Source organism: Squalius cephalus (assembly GCF_949319135.1).
Source record: "Squalius cephalus genome assembly, chromosome: 15".
NCBI classification, from domain to species: Eukaryota; Metazoa; Chordata; class Actinopteri; order Cypriniformes; family Leuciscidae; genus Squalius; species Squalius cephalus.
The window spans coordinates 17,745,445-17,753,549 of NC_137136.1; the positions used below are offsets into that span (position 1 = coordinate 17,745,445).

The 8,105-nt window shown below is 44.4% G+C and overlaps 1 long non-coding RNA gene across 1 annotated transcript; it reads left to right on the forward strand.

Annotated features, from left to right (window-relative positions):
• Positions 1-302: 302 nt before the first annotated feature.
• LOC307172967 lies at positions 303-1,515 on the forward strand. Its single transcript, XR_013823787.1, has 3 exons — positions 303-383; positions 596-689; positions 1,269-1,515. It is a non-coding gene; the product is annotated as an uncharacterized lncRNA (long non-coding RNA).
• Positions 1,516-8,105: the final 6,590 nt, after the last annotated feature.

Genomic DNA, 8,105 nt, shown 5'->3' on the forward strand with positions numbered 1-8,105 from the left:
AAATAAAAAGGAAAAAAGTTCAAATTGTAGTAGGCCTACCTACACAGACAGTGCACGAATTCGGACCCACCATTGCGCACATTTATTTAGATTAACGTTAGAGCGAGCGCCAAAGTTATTTACATGTTTCAAATGATAAACCATATTTGAGGTCGATGGATGATAGGTGAATGTTCGGATTTCCTGCCCGACATAGACTGCTGTAACAAAACGCAGTTAACTATGCCGCTCACGGACTGCGTGACTTTGCCACATCCTGTGGAGTGTTTTTATTTAAGTGACAAAGCAACTAAAATATTGGTCGACTAAGCCTCTTCTCATCAACTAATGTTTAGTCAACTATTAGGGGGCATTTCACATAGATTTTTATTTTCTCTGTGCAGGTAGGCTACATGTTGTAACGTTTTGGTATAGGCTAGCCTATTCGTATACACAAATGTGAGAAAGGAATTAGTGCCAGTTGGCTAACAGGTTTAAACCTGCTCCTGAAATACACCTTGGGCTTCTAAAGCTGCTATTATGTAACAAACTATTATCTTGCTCTCTTTGACTGTTATATTGGGAATTTGAATATTAATTTATTTTTTTATTACAGTCCTAAATTTCATCTTGGGTCTGTAAATGTGACATATGAGAGACTGATCGCCTGACAACAATCAGCTAAGCTGGATTGCCTATAATCAAAATGGGTGAGTTATTTGCCTTTGCACTGCCGCAGAAACGTCAATTTGAATAAGTCAATGAGATACTTCAAACAAAACTGCCTCCTGTCAGCACACCTCTGTTTGATCTAGGCCTTTATAAAACGATAGGGCAAGGTAGGGTAAGTTAATTGTATTTATACTTTTTTTAATGAATTTGATTAAAATATAGCATATATTTCATGTAAATTTAAGAAAGATTTAAATTCTGACTCTTTCAGACAGACTTTTAAATTACTTTTTCATAGGGTAGGCCTACTTTACCTAAAACATTTTGTGAAATTTTTTAAGGTTACTGTACATTCACAGAGGATGACAGCCTGTGTAAAAAGGAGGTGTGACAGAATCATTTGTGCCAAAAAATGTTACAAAGCGATTATCCTATTAGAACATGTTTGCATGTTTGCATGGAGCAAGTAGGTCAACTGCCATAGAGTACAAGAGTACAAAAAGTCCAATTAGAAGGAATTTTTTTTTTGTTGCATTCAAACATTTTTATATTTTTATATACGCTCAAAAATGTATTTTTTGATGAACTGAATTGAGTAAACTCAACTAAACTTGCAGGAGACCTCTGCACAAACCCCTATGGCCAGCTTCGACTCCTCCCCAACATATGCCGGTGTGATATATCCCAATTTTCAAGCAGAACGAACTGGATGGAATATTCTGAATGATACCAATCTGACTTGCAGCCTGGAATTAAACCACAGTATGTTGGTTCATTTGGCCAGATGAGGACTGGTCCCCTGATTGAGCCTGCTTTCTCCAAAGTTTTTACTCCATTTCTATTACAGATGTAGTTTGGGTTCCTTGCCACTGTCACCTTTGGCTTGCTTAGTTGGGGACACTTAAAGGGGTGATTGATTATGATTTCACTTTTCTAACTTTAGTTAGTGTGTAATGTTGCTGTTTGAGCATAAACAACATCTGCAACATCTGCAACATTACAACGCTCAAAGTTCAAAGCAAAGGGAGATATTTGCTTTTAAAGAAATTGCTTTTTAAGGACTACAACAAACGACTGGTTGGGACTACACAACATTCCTCCCGGTTTAGTGACATCACCAAACCTAAAATGTACATAAACCCACCCCCGGAACACGATTTATAGATTATCATGATAGAATATGCTAATCAATGACTAGAAGATGACTACACATAAGCTACATAAATTCATCAACTAACCATTCAGAAACGTCCTGTTGCATTCTACATGTTGTCACTTCTTCTTGAGTCTCTCCATCATTGTCTGAATCCAGTTTGTACATAAAAGGCTAAAAGTTTTTGAAATTTTCAGTGCATGTGTGTGTGAGGTAAAAGGACACAAGCTGTTGAAGTTCCGGCGTCTGTGCTGGAGCAGCAGCTCATTTGCATTTAAAGGAACAGACACAAAACGATGCGTTTTTGCTCACCCTCAAAAATTTACAATTTTAACCCTTTCACGCATAGTGGTCACTACAGTGGACAGCTATTAAAAAAGCATTTTCTTGAATTTGCACGGGTTTTTATGGCAAAGTTGCACATCAGCCTCTTCATTGGACCCTGGTGCATCATCCTATAAATTGCAACCAAGTGGCAAGCCGTTGTGTTTAGATTTTTTCCCCCTTCAAACCAAGATGGCCAAGGGTCAGTCAGACATGCCAAGTTGCTCCGGAATATCCACCGATTCCTTCTATCCTAGGAGACTCTTGTAGGTAAAAAAAATATTGCAGCATCAAGCAATATCTAATGAGTCATATCACAGTAAAATTTTCCAAGTTTTGATTTTAGATTGAGAGAAAACTTTGATTAATCACATGTCCACTGTAGTGGACGTCATGCATCAATTGCTATATTTCAGCTACAATTCATAATTATAATGTGAATATTGTTTTTGAAACTTAAAACTTAAAAACTTAATCTGCAGTGACTTTTTTTACTGTAAGTAAATGTATTTGTATTATTAGAATGTAATTTTCATTGACATCGAAAAAAGTCATGTGATTACATAATGTATGACACTTGTAATGGATTACTTTACTTGTTAGATCAAAAAGTAATCTGATTTTGTAATGCACGTTATTGTAATGCGTTTTTTTACTCATAACATCAAAAAGTAATCTGATTACGTAATGCATGTTACTTGTAATGCGTTTCTTTACTCATAACATCAAAAAGTAATCTGATTATGTAATGCATGTTACTTGTAATGCGTTTCCTTGCTCATAACATCAAAAAGTAATCTGATTATGTAATGTGCGTTATTGTAATGCATTTCATTACTCATAACATCAAAAAGTAATCTGATTACATAATGCATGTTACTTGTAATGTGTTTCTTTACTCGTTACATCAAAAAGTAATCTGATTAGGTAATGCACATTACTTGTAGTTAATTACTTGTTAGATCAAAAAGTAATCTGATTAGGTAATGCATGTTCCTTGTAACACATTACTTTACTTGTAACATCAAAAAAGTTATCTGAATGCGTGTTACTTGTAATGCATTACCCCCAACACTGATCATTTCAGATGAGATTGAAAAAACGTATCGCTAGGTTTTCTCAGAGGAGGGCTATGATAGAAATGTGCATGTCCATCTTGAACATAATCAGAATTATCATCTAATAAGGGTAAATCTCCATACTCTGGTACACTGGAGGGAGCATCTGAGTGGTTTCCACAGTTGTACCTTGACAGGCTGTAGAAAATTCTGATGGAATCACGTCCTCATGTTCTGATATCAAATATATGCGATGTGCAACTTGTATGAAGTTGTATGAAGCCTTTGCAATATTTCGCATTTATATTTTTTGTATATATTTTATAGTTTTCACATGATTTGATATAATTGTATTGATTAGTTTGTTAAATTCACATACTTTATCTGTTTGATTATTGTCTTATATTTAATACAGTATATCTTCAGTTTAAACCATAACCGCATGCTGCCCACTCAAGTGGACATCTGAAGATCTCTTTGAAAAATTTGTAAAAAAATAAAATAAAAATCAATTCTTGTTTTTCATGCCCTAAGAGCAATAAAAACACATAGGAAAAAAAAATCCTGACTGAGGTTATCATAATTCATGCATGAAAGGGTTAACATGCTAAAATATCTGTAGGGTATTTTGAGCTAAAACTTCACATACACACTCTGGGGACATTAGAGACTTATTTTACATCTTGTGAAAAGGGCATTATACCACCCCTTTAATATTCAGCAATATTTTTTTCTTGGATGCACTGACACTATTGGATAAGAACTGAGCTGAACGACAACATCACTGTTTTCTACAGAGCTGCTTTATATCTGAACTGAACTGTTTGTTTCCACATTTGATGATTTTTATTGACTGACCTGTCTTTTTATAGCCTAGAAATCTAGAGGCACCCTAGCGGCAGCAAAATGTATTTTGCAGCCAGGGTAGTCTAGCAACTCTCCATTGACTTTCGAGCTGCAAAAACCTAAATTGGGTCAGGCCAATCACAATGTGTATAGAGAAGGCGGGGCGGGCTTAACATAATGACGACAGAGTTGCGACGGTTTCCTGCTCCTTGAAAACAAAGAATGGCGGCTGCTGCTGGAGAACAGTCTCAAAGAGTATATAGACCAATTTCGAGCCGATGTCACAGTTACGTCACGGCGCTAGCTGGTGGCAAACAAAGGGAAAACGTTCTCGGTTACCTAATGTAACCTCGGTTCTCTCTAGAAGAGGGAACGAGTATTGCGTAAGTTGCTTACGCTACGGGTAAAGTCTTCTTTTCTAGAGATCTGAAGCCAAAAATTATCCTTAATTTTGTATTTATTGTCAATGCAGTGCGGCAGCCAGCAGACCATAGCAGGCTGTATCAGCGTGCTTATTGGCTGACCTGCGGCAACTGCAGCAGCCTACCGGTGAGCCCCGCGTGACGTCGCGCCCTCTACGCGTCACAGCCCACCAGAATGGGTGTGGCTTAGCGTATATAAGGACGGGCTCAACAGGCTGATCTCTGGTTTTTATGGATGAAGCGAATAAGCTCGTGGTGCGAACACGGCAGGTTACGCAATACTCGTTCCCTCTTCTAGAGAGAACCGAGGTTACATTAGGTAACCGAGAACGTTCTCTTACGAGAGGTTCTCTCGTATTGCTTAAGTTGCTTACGCCACGGGAACCCCTTGTCAACGCCGTGCGCATCGAGCATCCGAGCATGAGTCCCGGGGAAGCCCGGGGAGCATAACATGTTGGAACAGGCGGCCAGCAACGCGAGCCAGCACATGTCATAAGCACTTCATGGGGACACAGAGCGGCTCAGCCGGTCTGTGTACAACACATGGAAAAGACGGCCAGCAGCGCAGGGCCGTACAAGTATATAAGCACCTTATTGGGAGAAAATAGAGTGGCACCGCCGGTCTATGTATAGAGAGCATCACCCCTTTACACAGCTGTAAGGCGAATAGGCGGCCAGCAGCGCAGGCCAACACAATGCACAAGCATACGATAGGGGGACACAGAGTGGCTCCGCCGGCCTATGTATGGAGAATCTCATCCCACAGTGCAGCTCAACCAGAAGAGCTAGTAGTACATGAGAGTAGTCTGCACATAACAACTGGGCAGAACGTACATTTCACTTATAATGATAAATGTTTAGCCTGCAAGGCGGGAACTTCCAGGTTATAAAACCTCACGAACGTGGAGGGGGAGGCCCAGCCTGCCGCCATACAAATGTCGTGGATGGAAACCCCGCTGGACCAAGCCCACGATGAAGCCGTGCTTCCTGTGGAATGGGCCCTGATGCCTATAGGGCACTGCAGGTGTTTGGACGCGTAAGCTGTTGCAATAGCATCCACTATCCATCTGAATAGGCTCTGTTTCGAGGCGGCGAGACCCTTGGTGAGCCCGACAAACTAAATAAGAGCTTCTCAGAACGCCTGAAAGCGGCGGAGCGCGTGATGTACACTCTCAGCGCCCTGGTGGTGCATTGGAGGTTTTCACTGTCCCCGCTATCGGATGCTGGCAGAGCCGATAGGGAGATGATCTGCGCCCTGAAGGGGGTGCCAGTCGCCTTGGGGATGTAACTGTGTCTCGGTTTGAGGATGACTTTACAGTCATTTGGCCTGAACTCGAGACATGCGGGGCTAACTGATAGCGCATGTAGATCCCCCACACGTTTTTACTGAAGACAGAGCAATCAGAAAAACGGTTTTGAGCGAGAGGTATTTTAGGTCCACGGATTCTAACGGTTCAAAGGGAAACTCTTTCAGGGCCTCCAGGACCAAAGAAAGATCCCAAATAGGAACCGAGGGGGGCCGCGGGGGGTTCATCCTCCTAGCTCCCCTAAGGAAGCGGATGATGAGCTCGTTTCTTCCTAACGCACGGCTGCGCGTCGGCTCTGCGAACGCCGCAATGGCCGCAACGTATACTTTGAGCGTGGAAGGGGACCTGCCCTTGTCCAGCAGCTCTTGGAGGAAGGAAAGCACCCACGGAACCCCGCATGTGCGTGGATCCAGGCTCTTAGCAGCGTACCATTTAGAAAACACTGACCATTTAGACGCGTAGAGTCTTCTCGTAGAAGGAGCTCTAGACTGCGTGATCGTGTTCACGACCCCTTTTTGGCAAAGCAACGGGTATTCGTTGATTATCCACGCATGCAGAGACCAGCACTCTGGATGGGGATGCCAGATCGATCCACCGGCCTGGGAGAGAAGATCTCTCCTCACCGGGATCGGCCATGGGGCTACGTGCGACAGCCTCACCAGCTCTGGGAACCAGGTCTGGTTCCCCCATCGCGGGGCTACGAGAAGCACTGAGTGGCGCGTTCCTCTGATCTCTTTGATTACCTGTGGTAACAGTGAGATCGGAGGGAAAGCGTACAGCGGGCAACTGGGCCAGGTTTGGGCCAGCGCGTCCTCGCTCTTCGAGATGAATCTCGGGCAATGAGTGTTGTCTTTCGACACAAAAAGGTCAACTTCCGCTTTGCCGAAAAAGCGCCATAGCGACTGGACTGTCTGAGGGTGCAGAGACCATTCTCCCGGGGGGAATGCTGTCTCTGGACAGTCTGTCTGGGCCGACATTCTTGTAGCCCGGCACGTGTGCGGCTCTCAGCGAGCGCAGTCAGTGCTGGGACCACACGAGAAGGCGTTCTGTCAGATTGCAGAGGGTCCTGGATCTGACACCGCCCTGGTGGTTCACGTAGGATACCATGGACATGTTGTCCGAACGGACTAGAACATGGTAGCCACGTATGTGTGGGAGGAAACGTTTGAGCACGTTCTCGACCGCTATCATCTCCGAACAGTTTATATGGAGACATTTCTCCCGGTCTGGCCACAGGCCAAAGACCGGTCTGCCCTCGAAAAGAGCGCCCCAATCTGAGTTGGAGGCGTCCGTCGAGATAGCTTTGCGGTGCAAGATGGCTCCCATTGTCACTCCTCGCTGGTACCAGTCGGCCACTAACCAGAGTTTCAGTGCTGAAACGCCGCTCTGAGTCACTCTGATTCGGATGCCGCCGGACGCCCAGGCTTGGTGAGGCACTTGAGCGATCAACCAGCATATGCAGTAGACCCAGCTGAAGCACTGCTGCAGCTAAAGCCATACATCCCGGCATCCTCTGAAACGTTTTCAGGGGGGTGCGGTGTTGCCCTTCTGGAAAGACGCGGCCAGGCGCTGAACGCGCGCGCTCTGTGTCGACAGCCGGGCCGTCATTGCCACAGAGTCCAGTTCTAAACCTAGAAAGGAGGCTGACTGACTGGGCAGTAATGAGCTCTTGGTCCAGTTGACCGTGAGACCCAGGCTTTCCAGGTGGCCGAGGAGCACTGTTCTGTGAGAAATAAGCTCTTCCTCTAACTGTGCTAGAATCAGCCAATCGTCCAAATAGTTCAGATTCTGCATGCCCTGACATCCCAGGGGAGCGAGAGCCGTGTTCATGCACTTCGTGAATGTACGGGGTGCTAAAGACAGGCCGAACGGCAGGACGGTGTATTGATATACCGGACCGTCGAAGGCGAATCTCAAGAATGGCCTGTGACAGGGTGTAATCTGAATCTGAAAGTAAGTGTCTTTCAGATTGAGGGAAATAAACCAGTCTCCCGGGCGAATCTGCGCGAGGATCTGTCTGGTTGTGAGCGTTTTGAACGGTCTTCTCATAAGAGCTTTGTTCAAATATCTCAGATCTAAAATCGGTCTGAGAGCTCCGTCCTTCTTGGGCACGAGAAAGTAACGGCTGTAAAAGCCTGACTCGCTCAGAGAAGGGTGTACCGGTTCTATAGCCCCTTTGCACAGAAGTTTCGCTATGTCTGCACGAAGTAGGTGTGCTACTTCCCCATTCACTCTCATCTCGGTCCGTGCTAGAAGCGCGGGGGACAGCGAGCGAACTGCAATGCATAGCCCTGCTTTACTGTGCTCAGCACCCATTCTGACGCGCCTGGAATAGCTTCCCATG